General features: G+C 45.3%; 1 protein-coding gene and 1 long non-coding RNA gene across 19 annotated transcripts in view; one reads left to right on the forward strand and one right to left on the reverse strand.

Annotated features, from left to right (window-relative positions):
• TCF12 (transcription factor 12) overlaps positions 1 to 18,050 on the reverse strand; it is a 283,371-nt gene that overhangs the window by 74,163 nt on the left and 191,158 nt on the right. The gene's annotated exons all lie outside the window — the stretch shown is intronic.
• LOC141995234 (uncharacterized) lies at positions 1,049 to 16,001 on the forward strand. The gene is made up of 4 exons (XR_012641279.1): positions 1,049 to 1,154; positions 13,845 to 13,995; positions 14,069 to 14,200; positions 15,947 to 16,001. It is a non-coding gene; the product is annotated as an uncharacterized LOC141995234 (long non-coding RNA).

Genomic DNA, 18,050 nt, shown 5'->3' on the forward strand with positions numbered 1-18,050 from the left:
GAGAGAGAGAAGCTTTCAAGCTTGCCCTGTTTAGGTAAGTTGCACATGTCCACTTCTTTCTGACTGAAAAAGCTCATAAAGTTAAAAATGCAATAAAGTAATTTCCTTGGGAGATTCTATTACTTTATAGACCTTCTGGCTACAAGACAGCAACTTACCTGAGTCATATGCCATACATCACAGGCAAGTCAAAGTAAACAACTAAGACATGTAGCGTTATATTTTTAACTCTATTCAGTTTTCTGTTTTTTTGACAAAAATGTATAAAAACAGACCATAATAAACTTTTAATTTGGAAAACACTGACTTTTGTGAAATTATATTATAATGTTAATTCATTTTAAATTTAAATTCTAGGGATATGTTCGCAATTATCAGCATGTTGTTAAAGAATCCTATCCTGAGAATCTCATTAGATAGTGATGTGAAATACAGTTGTTTCCATTTTGAGAACAAAGGGACCTTGAATGAGTAATCAATAGCAACTGGCAGAAAATGAGACATTAATTATGATCCTCTAGTGTTTTGTCTCAGACAAGGTTTCATTAAACGTATTGTGCTAACCTGTACAGTTTCAAATCATTACCAATACATTTGGCCATATATATTTATTGGAGACAGGCGAGAGCATCTCAAAAGAAAAAAAATGTGTTATATGAAGTCTTGAATATTGTTTTTCTTGATCAATTTGAAATAAAAGCATGGATTGCAAAACATTAGTCATTTTTTTAAAAAATGCCCAAATCTTATAATCTCAGTGTAGTCTCTTGAAAATTTAATTATCTTCTATACCTAAAGTGTCACGCAGGTTTGAAAAGATAATGACAGTCATCCATCAATTGCACCCTGCCAGTGTAATCAGGCTAATCTAGCTCAATGGAGTAAAAAGAAGCTACCTAGGGTACTAAATACTAAAGTGCTACAACATCATAAACAAAATAACAGATATTTAGTTTTACTGTTCTCCTTAATTAACATTAACACTGAGATTTCAACATATTCCTCCTCCGCTCTTTATACTAAAGCTTTTTTCAGTACTGCATCAGCTGCCTACTCAATATGTAAACCCAAGCAGAACATGCTATTGTGGATATTTCTATTCCAAAGAAAGGGCAGGGGGAGGAGGGAAGGGGAAGAAAGATGGAAATATCACAGTAAGTAGCTTTTAGAAGAATCCAAATCAAAAGACTTTTTTCAGGGGGTGGGAGTGGAAATAAATATGGGAAGGGAGGCATAATGTGTTTGTGTTTATTCGGTATTTAAGTTACTTGAAAGCATCCAATCAATAGAGTTATTTTTAAATGAATACCTCCCTCTCTCCACTGTGATGGTTGGTTTCCCGCACTGGTACCCTAAGTGGTAAGACTACAAATGCTGTTACAGGATTCTAGAAGCAGAACCCTGCTGATGTTGGTGTCCGATCCCCGAGGTTTTGCTGGCTCAGCTTGTCTTTTGCTCATCCCCCAGGGTGAGGTATTTTTGCTTTGCATACTGAATTCTGGGAATTACTAAATACTGTGATTACAGCCCCCCACCCCCACCCCTTGAATCTTTTTGCTACATTATGAAAGGAATAATTTGAGCTTTTTCCTTTGCATGATTATACAAAGGAGGGAGCATTATACAGAAATGAGATGTGTCAGGAGAGGAGCAGCTGAAGGGGTATTCATCCTACTTTTTAATTTTTGGGTAACCTGCTTTTCTTTATGATTACGAGATGTGGGCATGAGAAGTTGACTTTGTAATTATAAAACAGCTTTTCTCCCAGCTGAGTTTTAGTGTTTTAAAACTCAGAGTGTAACTATACCAACATACTATCTCAAGCTCTATCTTTGCATCAACTTACATCCTCTGTATCTTTAGCACAATCATATTTTAAAATGCAGAACCACTGCACTATGTTGTATGTTTTTAGAATTGAGGTGCTGCTTCTTCTCCCCAACAACAACTAAGAGGAAGATCTCCAACCCCTTCCAAATGTTCACTCATACTGGGTTCAAAGTAGTGATGGCTCAAATCACACCAAGACTGGATTCTAACATCATTTGTATAGCACTCATGTTTTGTTTTTTTTAAAAGAAATGGGGATGAAGGGAGGAAAAGAAAAAGGTTTGCACTTGGGCTGTTGATCAATCACAGTTAACTCATGTGATTAACTCAAAAAAATTAATCGTGATTAATCACACTCTTAAACAATAGAATACCAATTGAAATTTATTAAATATTTTTGGATGTTTCTCTACATTTTCAAATATATTGATTTCAATTACAACACAGAACACAAAGTGTACACTGCACACTTTACATTATTATTTTTATTACAAATATTTGAACTGTAAAAATGATAAAAGAAATAATATTTTTCAGTTCACCTCATACAAGTACACCTCTACCCTGATATAACACAAATTAGGATATAACATGGTAAAGCAGCGCTCTGGGGGGCGAGACTGTGTGCTTCGGCGGATCAGCGCTTCAGCATGTCTGGCTCCAGCACGCTGCTCTGAGAGCCATGTAAAGGGTGCCGGGCCGGGGCTGAGGGGTTGGATAAGGGGCAGAGGGTCTCGGCGGGCAGTCAGGGGCAGAGCCTCCCCCCGCCCAGGGCCTGGGAGGCAGGAGCTGTGGGGGGGCACTTTTGGGGGCCCAGCAGGCCCAGAGTGTCCCAGGTGATTAGCGGGGGGCCGGGAGCAGCCCGCTCCGCTTCCCTCACCCCGGCCCCAGCCATGTTGCTCGGGGGAGGGGGCTTGGGGGAAGGGATTCCCCCCGCACTCACCAGCAGCGGCGGAAGCGGAGCAGCCCAGCCCCAGTCTGCTCCACTCTGCCAGCTCCCAACCGCGGCGCTCCGCTTCCCGCTGCCGGTGAGTGCGGGACGTTTCCCCAACCCCCGCACCCCCCAAGCGACACAGCTCGGGCTGGGGCAAGGAAAGCAGAGTGGCTGGGGCTGGCTCCACTTCCCGCCGCAGGTGTGTGCGCGGGGCGTCCTTTCCCCAACCTCCCTGCACTCACTGGCGGCGGGAAGCAGAGTGCCGTGGCTGGGAGCCGGCAGAGTGGAGCAGGCTGGGGCCACGTTGCTCTGCTTCCCGCCGCTGTCGGTGAGTGCCTGTCAGGGGGCGGGGGTGTGGATAGGGGACAGGGCAGTCAGGCGACAGGGAGCAGGGGGGTTGGGGTCCTGGGGGTGATTAGGGACGGGAGGGTCTCTGGAGGGGGCGGTCAGGAAACAAGGAGCAGGGGAGCCAAAGCAAGTTCGATATAACGTGGTTTCACCCATAACGTGGTAACATTTTTTGGCTCCCGAGGACTGCATTATATTGGGGTAGAGGTGTATATAAGCAGAAATTTATCTGATTAATGGACCAAATAACGGTTAGCCTTTTAATGGCTAATCATGTACATTTTCACTTTTAAAGCTGTACATATAGCTGAATAACCAACTATTCTAAAGTGTTTTGATGCCAGGTTCATTGTTGTCATAGAATCATAGAATATTAGGGTTGGAAGAAACCTCAAGAGGTCATCTAGTCCAATCCCCTGCTCAAAGCAGGACCAACACCAACTAAATCATCCCAGCCAAGGCTTTGTCAAGCCGGGCCTTAAAAACCTCTGAGGATGGAGATTCCACCACCTCCCTAGGTAACCTATTCCAGTGCTTCACCACCCTCCTAGTGAAATAGTGTTTTCTAATATCCAACCTAGACCTCCCTCACTGCAACTTGAGACCATTGCTTCTTGTTCTGCCATCTGCCACCACTGAGAACAGCCTAGCTCCAACCTCTTTAGAGCCCCCCTTCAGGTAACAGAAGTCTGCTATCATATCCCCCCCTCACTCTTCTCTTCTGCAGACTAAATAACCCCAGTTCCCTCAGCCTCTCCTCATAAGTCATGTGCCCCAGCCCCCTAATCATTTTCGTTGCCCTCCACTTGACTCTCTCCAATTTGTCCACATCCCTTCTGTAGTGGGGGGACCAAAACTGGATGCAATACTCCAGGTGTGGCCTCAGCAGTGCCGAATACAGGGGAATAATCACTTCCCTCAATCTCCTGGCAATGCTCCTACTAATACAGCCCAATATGCTGTTGGCCTTCTTGGAAACAAGGGCACACTGACAACTCATATCCAGCCTCTCATCCACTGTGATCCCCCGGTCCTTTTCGGCAGAACTGCTGCTTAGCCAGTCAGTCCCCAGCCTGTAGCGGTGCATGGGATTCTTCCTTCCTAAGTGTAGAACTCTGCACTTGTCCTTGTTGAACCTCATCAGATTTCTTTTGGCCCAATCCTCCAATTTGTCTAGGTCACTCTGGACCCTATCCCTACCCTCCATCATATCTACCTCTCCCCCAAGCCTAGTGTCGTCTGCGAACTTGCTGAGGGTGCAATTAATCCCATCATCCAGATCATTAATAAAGATGTTGAACAAAACCGGTCCCAGGACCAACCCCTGGGGCACTCCGCTTGACACCAGCTGCCAACTAGACATCAAGCTGTTGATCACTACCCGTTGAGCCCGACAATCTAGCCAGCTCTCTATCCACCTTATAGTCCTTATAGTGTTCCAGCAGGCTCTTGGGCTATTCAGGATTAAATACTAGACAAAAGGTGAAAAGCCCAATAATAAAATTATATTTGCATCCCAGTCCTAATATACAGATTATGGTCAGATTCCCAAGTACAAACATTATTTCAGTCTAGAATAGCTTGATCGAGTGTCTATCACCCTTCCTCATCCCAGGCTACGACCCATGCTCTTGAATGATCTTTTAGGATGGTTACACAAGCAAGTATGAGTTGGATAGTTTGGTTCCCCTATTGGTATTATCAGAGTACCCAACTAGCCCTGTGCTTCCATTCAGCTTTTTCAGGATACTGGTTTGGAGCTGCACTCTCCCCTAACTCAGTCGAGTTGACATTTTATAAGAAATGGGTTGCCTGCACAAAACTTTATCCTCTAGCAGTAGTCACCAGAATGGACTATTTGCAATTTTCTAAAAATCTCATAGAATAGCAAACCAGCAGGCTGCACCTCAAAGAAATAAGGGGTGGAGTCGTGGTACCTCCTCTTAACCAGCCTTATTTTTTGGGTGTGGGAAGCAAGTAAATGGGGGCTTATGCAGGGTAGAAAAGTTAGAAGCACGGTAGCTAAAGCATCCTTCAGTTAATTCCAGGGGAGGGAGCTCCAGGTAATTATGCTGATCTTCCTGGCCCAGTTGGCAGACAAGTAAAAGGGAAACAACTGGGGTCAGCCTAAGCTGCAGGAACCAGAAGTTCTGGGATGCGCTGTGTAAGGCTTGTGAAATAGCACTGATATTCACACTATTTGGCAAGACAAGGTTATGTTCTGCTCTCCCTATTACACTTACCAACAGACAGGGCTCTTACTTCCGTAAACAGCCCTCTGTAACCTACCTATACTATCAAGCATACATTTGTTTTATGGAATATTCATAATCAATCTCCAACTAAGCAGAGCCATAAATTCAAAGATGACAATACTGCATTCAGAAAAGCTTTCAACCCCATCTAAAGAAAAGGTGAGAAAAGAGTTATTTATTTTTTGTCTGCCTCTTTCCTTAAGACGTTCAAAATGATTCCTCACAGAAATGCTACCCTTTTATAAATAGTAGTCCTCCTTCCCCTATGTCTAATTTATAACACCTGCTACCCACTCCTCTCAGGGATGTCTTCCCTGATTAACTTCAGGTGGTCACCTCTTGCTTCAGAAAACCTTGCCTCTAAGCAAGTACATCTTTACTTTCTTAAATGTTATGCCTATGAGCGGGCTCTTTATCTCAGCTGAAAAACAAGAGCCATTTTTGTGCTATTGGCAGAAGAATTCTCCTCTAATAAGTCACAATCAAGAGATGATTAACAGCGTGCATAATATAAAACAAAATAAAACTTGGTTTCCAGATTCAGAGGGGCCTAAAATACATAAACCTTTATTAAGGAGTATCATCTGGCAGAAGCCAGAATCACTGCTTCACTTAATGTTGTGTCAGACTTTCCATTATAAAACCCATTTTTCAGGGATTTACAGCATACCTGTAACACTGTTCTTTGGCCTGACACCAGATATAAAAGGTGTCAGCCAAGAGAAGATTAAAAGGCAAAAATTTACAAAACAAAACTAAATTAATTTCTCAGCTTTTAAAGTTATATTAGTGGTTTTTTAAAAAAACATATGCACAAATGTACAATTTTGGGGGGTTCTCTGATTTTTTTTTGGGGTACATTTGTTACTCAAAATTGGCTTGAATTTGAATATATATTGTGGTCTCAATCAAATTCCTAGTGCCACATCACACACAAAACTTTGTAACTAGCACCGATTGTAGTGTTAGCAAAATCACCAATGAAGAAAACATGGAACATTAGTAATCCTCTCACCTTTAGAAGAGGTCCATCCAAGTTAAGACATATTGCTGAAACAAGGGTGGGTGGGGAAACTGATTATCTAATACCTGCTCTATGGATAAAGAACTTCAGTGTCCAATGCTGTCATAGATTAGTATCTTTCTCTGGAACTGAATTCACTTTGAAAAAATTGAAATAAAAAAAGTCTGGAGATACAGGTAGCCTTTAAAGTACATATTCTATTTTTTTTTAATTTTCTGTGTATAATATAAAGGGTATGTATACATATACATTTTTGCAGTGTGTATATTATACTTTATCTCAGATATTTCTCATGTTTGTTTGTTTATTGTATATTTAGATTTAAATTTTACTTAAGAGAATCCATTGTGTTATTGATGGTCTTACTATTCAAGAAATTAGAGATATGCAGAGCAAGTGGGGGCCCTCCCGACCCCTTCCACCTGCAGCCCCCATCTCCAAGCACTCCTGCCAGGGAGTGGGGTCGGGATGCGGGGGCTATACGTATTTAGCATTTCCCCCCCAGTAACTTTATATACCCACACATATTTTTATATATATATACATATATATATACACACACACACATATATACATATACATACACACACACACACACACACACACACACACAGAAAAAAGAAACTATACATAAAATTCTCATAAGACCTAAGCTTCTCAGAATATATTAACCAGTTGCTACTTAACCTTAGCTATACTTGAAATATTTAATTACATAAGATATGGATACAAATAACTGATTTATATTTTATTACACAATTTACAAACAAAATTTGTTTATAAAAATCTAGCTAGTTAAAGTAAAATTATTAAAATAAGATAAATAATAGAAACAAAATTCAGAGGAGGGGGATAGAATCAGGGAGGGAAGGAAGTGGCTAGAGAGGCAGGGCAGGTGGGAGAACGCATTTTATAGGATTGTTCAGATACTTCCAGCAAAGCATCCCATCTCTGAGAATTTTTCTTGAGTATTTCTGTTACAGTATACAATTCCTTTCATGGTGGCCAAGCTTACGATGTCTATGAGCCAGTTTTCAACTGTTGGTCGTTTTTTGGTTTTCCATTTTTGTAGTGCTAGTCTTTTAGCAATTATTAGTGCTCTGCCAAAATTTTTCAGATTTATTTAGCTTCCAGTTAATGTCTATTAGGCTTAAAATTATATGTTTGGCTTGTAACACAATTGTATTTGATAGGAAAAAATTAAGTCTGCAATTAAATTCTGCCCAAAATATCTGGGTACAGGAGCACTCCCAGAGCACATAGGTTAAGTTAGCACATGCTGAATCACAGTGCCAACATTTGTCTGACTTAACAGCACCTGTTTTGAACAGGCGGAGACAGGTTCAATGCATGCGCCATATGATTTTCTGCATGATTAATCTTAAACGGAAGTCCAAGGAACAGTTTGGCACACTGACTAAAATTTGTTTCCATTGGTTTAATCTTCTTTTTTAAGTCACTCTTCAGCCCCACTATTTGCTCCTGTTGCCTTTCTCTCAACTCATTACAGTTTATCTTTCTGATAATACTATAATGCCATATGAACTGATGGCATGCCTTTCACCTAGAATGATGTTTTAGTCACCTCTCTCAATAAAGACACAGAAGAGATTGGAGGAGGTCAGAGACAGGCAACGTAAAGGATTACAGGACTGGACAGAATTCCTTTGAGGAGAGACTGAGAAGTTTTGGACCGCATAGAGAGAAAATAACTAAGAAAGAATACATGACAGAGGTACATGAAATAATCAATGTGTTAGAGAAGGTAGATTGGGTACTTGTGATGGGTTCCCCGCAGGGTGCCACTTAACCCTCTGACTCACCAGTCTGGGCTCCCTCTCAGCACTGTGTTGCTGTGACATGCTATAGATTGCTTCCAGTCCTACGCTTCCACCAGCATACACACGGGCAGAGACACACTCAGCTGCAGTTACATGCAGGCTGACCAGCCATTGCATGAACCAACAACTGAGAGGCTACAGCCAAAATAACCCCGAGCCCCCAGCGTAGGACCCCAGATAGATGACCCCTATCATCTTGCCCTGATAGAAACCCCGACCAATATGAGTTTATTACCCAGTTCGCCTCTTCCTCAATGTGGAGAGGAACATGCAAAATACGATTGTGCTAAACCAAGCTCAGACTTTTCCCCAGACACTTCACTTACAGGCACACTGGTTTAGGTTAAAACATAAAACAAAGTTTATTAACTACAAAGAGAAAGATTTTAAGTGATTATAAGTGATAGCAAACAGATCAAAGAAGATTACCTCGTAAATAAACAAAAACGCAAACTAGAATTTGAATTAATAATCTCTCACCCTGACTGATGAAAATCTTTAAGCCTGCTTGTATCAAGGCACAAACTGCACTGGATTTGCAGCTTGGGCTCCCCACCCCCGTTTCAAGTCCTTTTCTTTCGGAGTTTCTCTTAGGTGTTCAGTTGTGGAGGAGTTAACAATAACAGATGATGTCACTCCCTGCCTTATATAGCTTTAGCATATGGTGGGAACCCTTTGTTCAAAAAACAGTTCCCAGCCCAGTTTGTGGAAAAATACAAGTACCCAAAATGGAGTCCAGAGACATCTGGTATGGTCACATGGCCTTGCAGAGTCATACCAGCCATTGCTTACAGGCTGACAAACATCCATAAGAAGGTTTACCAAGTGGGGGATAAGCTTCTCCTAGGGCCTATTGTTTTCCCTGAGGGCCCATTTCCCTGAATGGGCCCTTCACAACCAGCTATTGAGACTGGGTGTCACACAGGTACAAGCGGGCCACAGGGACGTGCTGGCCACCACTTCCCGCAGCTCCCATTGGCTGGGAACAGCAAATGTAAACAAACTGTCTGGCAGCCAGCCAGCGGATTACCCTGATGGGCCCACCACTACTCTACAGTCAGAGACAGAATACTGGATCAGACAAACACTAGTGTGTTCTGGTACAGTAGTTCTTATGTCAATGTTACGAGTTGCCCAAGAATGAACAAAGTATTCCAGGTGCAACTGTGCCAAAGCTATATAGGATTATAACCCCTCTGCCCTGTTACATGATGTCTGTGCATTTGCAGACCAAGGGTATAGCTACTCTAGAGAGCTTATGGAGGCGCAGTTGCACTGATACAGTGCACTGCTGTAAGCTCTCTAGCGTAGTCACTCTAAGCTGACAGGAGAGAGCTCTCAATTAAACCACCCCCAATGAACGGCATCAGCTATGATGGCAGGAGATGCTCCCCCGCTGACATAGCACTGTCCACACTGGCAGTTAGGTCGATGTAACTTACGTCACTCAGAGGCATGGCTTATTCACATCCCTGAGCCACATAAATTATACCAACATAAGTAGTAGTATAGACATAGCCTACAACAACTTTTTCAGAAGTTCACATACAAGTTTAGAGAAGACTGAATTATATCAGGGCAATAAAATTGTCCATAAGCACATTTTAAACAGAGGTGTGTTGCGAATTTTCTTCCCTCCTATCATTCAGTTTATTTTAAGCATCACCTTTGCTGATCATCAACACGGCAAAAATTAGATCTAACTTGCTGTCCACAATCACCTGCATCTCTTTCACCTTTTTTGCTTCTCATATTTCTTCTACTTATAAAGCATGTATGTTTCAGATGATGTTTTCTCAAACGTATGAGCTTGCATTTTCCATTTATGTGAGTAAATCTCACTGAATTTTCTGTGTTCTCGCCTCCCAATTTTCATATTATCTCCAAATTTCATTAACATACTGCTTACTCTTTCTTCCAGTTCTTTAAAAAATACTAAGACTGTACTCAATAAATCACTGGAGAACGCCACAAAAAACTCCCAGAGTTTGAAACAGCGTTTCTTGTTTCTCATTGTTCTCTTGTTCCTCAATTTTTCAATAGTTTTTAGTTTTATGACAATGTATAAATCCAAGCAAGCCTGAATTAGTTTGAGGATAAAATTTCATGAAACACAGTATGTATCTAACGTTTTACTAAAATCTATAGATCATATGCATTCTGCTCATCTACTAATTTTGTATTTCTATGGAAAAAATAGTTTTTATTGCAAGTTTTCTTTGAGCTTGTGTTATTTCTCATAGTTATCCTCTAAATGATTATTCCTCCAGTATACTGGTCCCCTGTAGTTCAGGCTGACTTTTCAAAAATAAATTGACAGTGTTTCAGAAAACTGTTTAGCTAATTTCCTTAACAAACAAAGAATGATGTCAAGAAAAGTAAGCCAAGTAGAGTAATTCCAATTTTTCCAAGTATTTCCTTAGCAATTCTTCATGAATAGTTATTTTTACAAAGTACTGACTATTAGAGCTGAGTGAATAAGTAATTTTTCAGCTTGGTAATTGAATCAAAAAAACCCAAAACATTTCTGTGTCAGGTCAAGCTAAATGTTTTGTTCTACTCAAAACAATTTTTGTTTTATTTTTTATTGCCTTGTTTTTTAAATAAATCTACCTAAACTATTAAACAAAATGTCATTTTGAAATGAAGTAAAAATGTTTTATTTCTAAAATATCAAAAGAAAAAGTTACTCACCTTGTGCAGTAACAACTGTTCTTTGAGATGTGTCCCCCTATGGGTGCTCCACTATTGGTGTGTCTGCCTCCCTGCGCTGCTGATCGGAGAACGTCAGTAGCAGTGTCTGTTGGGCCTGCGCATGCACTGTCTCTGCTTGTGCTGCGCCACAAGGCTAGCCAGCACTCGTGGGCTAACCATCCTCAGTTCCTTCTCTACTACAGAGTCACAGGGAGAACTCTGAAGTAGAAGGGAGGACAATGGGTAGTGGAGCACCCATACAGGGACACACATCAAAGAATCATAGTTACTGCACAAGAGGAGTAACTTCTTCTTCGAGTAGTGTCCCTATGGGTGCCCCACCATAGATGACTCCCAAGTAGTACCCCCCTTGGAGAGCTGAGACTTCGGAGTCGGGTTAGTCCCAGATGATAGTACTGTGGAGCCAAAGATGGCATCAGAGGCAGAGTCCCCTGTGACTGACTGGATAATGTTCTTCGAAGGTGTGGACTGACACCCACGTTGCCACTCTGCAGATCACTGAGATGGGAATGTCCTTGAGAAAGGCAACAGATGAGGAGATTGATCTCATGGAATGTGTACGGATCAAGTCCAGAGGGATCATGTTACGGATTTGGTAGCACTGTCTGGTGCAGGGGTCGGCAACCTTTCAGAAGTGGTGTGCTGAGTCTTCATTTATTCACTTTAATTTAAGGTTTCGCGTGCCAGTATACATTTTAACGTTTTTTAGAAGGTCTCTCTCTATAAGTCTGTATATTATATAACTAAACTATTGTCGTATGTAAAGTAAACAAGGTTTTCAAAATGTTTAAGAAGCTTCATTTAAAATTAAATTAAAATGCTGATCTTACGTTGCCAGCCCGCTCAGCCCGCTGCCAGCCTGGGGTTCCATTCACCTTGTCCGGCAGCAGGCTGAGCGGGGCCTGCGGCCAGGACCCTGGCTGGCAAGGGGCTGGCAGCCAGAACCCCAGACCGGCAGCAGGCTGAGTGGGGCTGGCAGCCAGGACCCCAGACCGGCAGTGGGCTGAACAGCTCAGCCTGCTGCCACTCAGCCCACTGCCAGTCTGGGGTTCCGTCTGCCGGCTCCTGCCAGCCAGGGTCCCGGCTGCCTGCCCTGCTCAGCCAGCTGCCGGTCTGGGATCCCGGCCCTGCCCATATAGAGTGGGTACCTACCTTCTCCCTGGTTCTAGCCCATTCTCTTCCTCTCTCTCTGCACTGAGCTGAGGGTGGGAGTGCACTGAGCACAGGGCTGGGGGTGAAGGAGCAGGCTGGGGGTTGGGGTGTAGGGTCTGGCCAGGAGCTAGAATGGGGGAGGGGGCTCAGGGTTGGGGCAGGAGGTTTGGGGGTGGAGTGCTTACCTGGGCCGCTCCTATTTGGTGCGAGGGGTGCAGGTGGGAATGTGGGGGGTTGGGGTGCAAGAGTCAGGATATGGGGTGTAGGGGGGGCTGGGTATGTGGGGGGAGTTCAGGAGTCAGGGCAGGGGGCTGGGGGTGTGTGAGGAGGGTGCAGGAGTCAGGGGAGGGGGTGTGAGGGGGCTGGGTATGTGTGGGGGGTGCTGGAGTCAGGGCTGGGGTTGTGGGGAGGTGCAGGGGTCAGGGCAGAGGGCTGGGGCGGTGTGAGGGGGATGTAGGGGTCAGGGCAGAGGGCTAGGGGTGTGGGTTGGGGTCGTGGGGGTGCTCCCAGCCTCTTGACCTGAGCGACTCACGGCAGCGGGCTGGAGGGGTTATGCCCTAATTCCACCCCCCTTCCCCACGGCCCCGTCCCACCTCTTCTCCGCCTCCTCCCCAGAGCAGCAAGCGCACTGCAGCTCCGCTACTCCCCCTCCCCCGCAAGGGCCATCAGCTGATTGGTGGCCGGGAGAGAGACGAGGAGGGGCAGGAACCCAGAATGCTGGGGGTAGAGGCGGGGGGGAGGAGGAGTTTGCATGCTCTGCAGCAGCAGCTGGCAGGACCAAGCTTCTTACCCTGCCCCCGCGGGAGGGTGGAGAAGAGCGAGCCGGGGCAGGCAGGATTTTTAAGGGCATGCTGCTGCCTGCCAGGGTCCCAGCCTAGGTTCGGCAGCGGGCTGAGCAGGGCCGGTGGCTGGGACCCGGCAGGCAGCAGTGTGCCATTAAAAATCGGCTCACGTGCAGTCTTTGGCATGCATGCCATAGGTCACCAACCCTTGGTCTGGTGCAATTTAAGACTCACTTGGATAGTCTTTGGGCTGATATCGCTAAGCCCTTATATCTTTCCGCCATAATGAGAAATAGTCTAGGGGACTTCCTGAAGGCTTTTGTCCTATCTAGGTAGAATGCAAGGGCTCTCCTAATGTCTAGGGTATGCAATATGGCCTCCCTATTGTCTCAGTGAGGCTTGGGGTAGAAGGTGGCTAGACTGATTCATGTGAAACGAGATCACTTCAGGGATGAACCTGGGATGCAGCCAGTGTGTAACCCTGTCAGGGAAGAATACTGCCTACGGATGATGCACCATCAGAGCTGCTATTTCCCCTATTCTAGCCAAGATAATTGCAACCAGAAAGATCGTTTTCATCTATAAATATGCTAGTGAACAGGTAGCCATAGGTTCAAAGGGAGGCCTAGTAAGCCCTTTCAACACTAGGTTTAGATCCCTCAAGGGGGCAGGAAGTCAAAGTTGAGGGAAGAGGTTTGTTATTCCCTTAAGAAACCTTTTAGTGGTTGCATGCAAAAGCACTGGGGATCCCTCTACAGATTGGAGTCCACTGAACAGCTATTACAGCATTTCACCAATCTTTTAGGTGTCAGGGCATATTTCAAAATACATGGAAGAGTTGCTGACACTGGAGAGATTTGTTGGGCCATACACCAAATCTTGAACCTGGACTATTTCTGCAGGTAAGTGCATCACGTGCAGGACTTTCTACTGTTTAGTAAAACCTCTTGCATTTCCTTTGAGCATGAGCTTTCTAGGTGCTGGAACCACATAGGAGCCATGCATTGAGTAGAAGGATCCCCAAGTTGGGATGTATGGTACATCCTTTGTCCTGAGAGAGAAGGTGTGGAATGGACGGACGGAAGATCGGTGGGCACATCGTGAGCTGCATCTGGTAAGGGTACGACGTCTGTCTCGGCCACACGGGAGCAATCAAAATTATCTAAGCTCCGTCCCTCTATTTTTAGCACCTTCAGCAGAAGAGGAAATGGAGGGAAGACATAAAGAAGGCCCTTGTCCCATGGGAGGAGGAGAGCATCGCCCAGAGAATGCTGTCCGATACCCACCCTGGAACAGTAATGTGGACACTTCTTGTTCTGGTAAGTGGCAAACAGATCTATGGATGGTGTTCCCCACCACACAAACAAGTTGTGAAGTACTGATGGGTGCATCTCCCTCTCATGGTCGTGCAGGAATGTGCAACTGAGCTTCTCCGCTACCACATTCTGAGTGCCTGGGAGGTGAGTTTGGGATAAGGTGATGTTGTGAGAGATGTACCGGTTCCTAGTTTAATTGCCTCCGTGCATAGAAAGGGCGATCTGGCTCCTCCCTGGTGGTTGATACAATGCATGCTATTTGGTTTGTCAGGACCTTTATATGTGATCCTGTTACAAGCAGGAGGAAATTGGCACAAGTGTTCCTGACTGCTTTCAGCTCGAGGAGATTGATGTGCAGGGAGATTTCTGCAAGTGACCATTTTACTTGGGTTGTGAGACTGTTTAAATGCACACTCCCATCCTATAAGGGATGCGTCTGTGGTAAGAAGTGACGAAGGTGGCACCTGTAAGAAGGGGATCCCTTTGCATGCATTGGCCGGTTTCTTCCACGAGTCCAGGGAGTTCTTGATTCTGGTAGGTAGTGACAGGGCTTTGTTCAGACTGTCCCTGTTCTGTAAACTGAGCTTAACCATGGCTGTAAGCATCACATGTGAAGTCTGGCATGTGGAATCATGCCCCAGGAGCTGGATGCGGATTCTGGCTGTCACTTGAGGGCTGCATTGAGCAGTGTCTATAAGCGATACCAGGGACAGAAACCTGTCCTGGGGTAGGCAGGCTTTGGCCTGTAGCACATCTAGGTCAGCCCCTATGAATTCTGGGCATTGCACTGGTGTGAGGGTCGACTTATGGGAATTGATCTGCAGGCCCAGCTCCACAAACAAGCATATCATGTCTTTGGTGGCTTGATGAGCCTCCTGAAGTGACTGAGCTCTAAGGAGACAATTGTCCAGGTAAGGGTAGATCATTATCCCTTGAGATCATAGATGGGTGGCCACCACTGAGAAAACTTTGGAAAATATTCTTGGAGCCGACGAAAGTCCGTAGGGGAGGATCCTGTATTGGTAGTGGTCGTGCCCCAGACTGAACCTGAGGAAACGTCTGTGAGCCAATAATACTGAGATGTGAAAGCAGGCATCTCATAGGTCAAGGGCCTAAAGCCAATCTCCCTGTTCCAGGGATGGAATGATCATCGACAGGGTGACCATCTTAAACTTCTGAGCTTTGACAAACTTGTTGAGAGCTCTGAGGTCCAGGATGGGTCTCCAACCTCCTTTCCTTTTGGATATTAAGTACTAATGAGAGTAGAACCCCTTGTCTCATAGATGCTGAGGTACTGGTTCTATGGCTCTTAACTGCAGGAGTTGATCTATCTCCTGCCATAGTAGACTCTCATGAGAAGGGTCCCTGAAGAGGGATGGGGAAGGGTGTTGTGGAAAGGGTAGGGAGGTGAAGTGGATGGACTATCCAGATCTGACAATCTCTAGGACGCATTTGTCCGATGTTATGCACTCCCAGGCACTGCAGAACATTGCCAAACGGTGGCCAAATGGGTGCGTGGTCACAGGTAATATAGTGGGGAGTGGTCTCACAGCGCCTCAATCTGCCCGTCAAAAGTGATGCTATGGGGCAGGTGGTTGGGTCGAGGACTGGGAACCAGAATGCTTTTATTTTGAGACCTTTCCTTTTTTCCTCTGAGATGCCATCATTTCCATAGTGACGTTGTGACGGGAATTCAGATGAATAAGGCCTCTGCTGTTATTGAGGGCTAAAGTGTCTCTCTTGCCCCAGTGTGTACATTCCCAGTGACCTGAGAGTGGCCCTGGAATCCTTCAAGGAGTGGAGAGAGATGTCAGTTTTCTTGGCAAAGAGCTTCACCCCTTCAAAAGGGAGGTCCTCCACTGTGATCTATATCTCCTTCAGAAAACCCAAGAGGTGGAGCTGCAACACCTATCTCATCACCACAGCCTTAGAGATGGTCCTGGCAGCTGTATTGGCGGTGTCAAGGGCTGACTGCAAAGCTGTTTTTGCCACCAGTTGCCCTTCCTGGATGATGGCATTGAAGGAATCCTGGGAGCTCTCCGGCAGTTTATCAATAAAGTCTTGTAATTTATTGTAATTCGTGTAGTCATATTTCACTGTGAGCACCTAGTAATTGGCTATTCAAAACCATAAGGTGGCAGAGGAATACGCCTTCCTACCAAAGAGATCAAAATGCTTCCCATCTTTGTCGTAGAGTGTCCTCTTAGAGTGGTACTGTCGGCCATGAGAGTTCACAGTGTCCACCACAATGGAATTGGGTGGGTAAATAGGAACTCTGATTCGTTTGTTTGTGGGGACATCATATTTTGTCCACCCGCTTGCATGTTGGCACCACCAAAGTTGGGGTTTGCCATACCATCTTAGTTGGATCTAGGATGGCATCATTGATTGGGACGGTGATTTTGGAGGTAGTTGAGACGTGGAGGATATTGATAAGCTGAAGGTGCATATCTTTAAACTTCTCCAATGATATGCGGAGGGTGTCTGCCACTCTCTTTGCCAGCTCTTGGAACAAGCAGAAATCATCCACCATGGAAAGTGGTGATGGCATGATCACTTCGTCCGATGAAGAAGAGGCTATGGCTTTGGGTGTGACCACCTCCTCTGTGTCCACCAATTGCTCCTCCACTTCTTGGGGTTCTGAGACCTGTGATGCTGTAGCCAGGGGGGCATACCTGGGAGGTTCTCGGGGGATGCTCGGTGCCCTCAAGGAAGGCTGGCAATGCGCACCCTGGGGTCTCAATATGCCACTGCACTGGTATAGGGCCTGGTGGAGGTGCCCATACCAAGGTGGTGGCGGTGCCATCTGGTGGTAGGTTCCTAGACACTGTGTCCCACATGGAGATTGGGAGGAGTATAGAGAAACCCAGTCAGGCTCACTGTCCAATCCTTCACTCAACATTGGAAGGGCATGGCATGATTGTGGGGAAATACCCCTTGATCAGCCATGGCTCGGTGCCATGATCCCGGTACCAAAGGGGAGAGAGAGTCAGGAGCTTCCAACACAGCCACTGGTCTGATGGAATTCTGCCGGTACCGAGCATCCCAGTGTCGGTGGCAGTGCTGGGGGAGATGGGGACCTTGCCTGGACCGATCTGTCCAGTGTCGGATGGGGAGATCCATCAGTACAGATGACAGCTTGCATACCAGAAGCGTCTTAGGGTGTTTGTCCGTGTCCTTTTGTCAGAAGATTCGGTGCCCCAAACATTCTGTGGGGCTATCAACAGTACCGGACACCGACGGTCGCCATGAGATGCAGGTGCCAGATGATCTCAGTGCTGGTGGTGCTGAGGATACCGAACGAGATGGTGATCGCTTCGGCTATCCCTGAGCTTGCTGAGAGGACTTCCCGCTCTCTTTTTTGATGTGTGAGAGGAGTCTGCAAAGTTGAAGGTTGAGGGGAAGACTCACACTTGCCAAAGGGCTGAGGTCAGAGAGCCTCCTCCATAAAGATGATTTTCTGGTGGAGTGCTCTATCCTTGTAGGATTCTGTCAGAGCTGCTGGCAGAGGGAACACTACTGTTGGATGTGCCACTCACCGAGGCAGTGAATGCACTGGGAGTGTTTGTCTGCAACTGAAATCACCTTGCTGCAAGTGTGACACTTCTTGAAGCCTGGAGAATGGGGCATACCCTTGTCCAGGTGGGACCTCCCTACTGGGGGTCGACAAGAAAAAAGTCTTTTCTTTCTTCTTTTCATTGCTGCTTTTAAGGCCTGGCCAAATAAAAGTCAAAAGGTGGCTAAAGCGTTTCTAAAAGCTAAAGATTAACAACTGAAAAGGAGACTTAACCATCTCCTAAAGTACAGTTAAGGGCTCCATCTCTAGCCAGGGTTGGTTGAGAAGGAACTGAGG

The sequence above is a fragment of the Natator depressus genome, chromosome 10, assembly GCF_965152275.1.
Source record: "Natator depressus isolate rNatDep1 chromosome 10, rNatDep2.hap1, whole genome shotgun sequence".
NCBI classification, from domain to species: Eukaryota; Metazoa; Chordata; order Testudines; family Cheloniidae; genus Natator; species Natator depressus.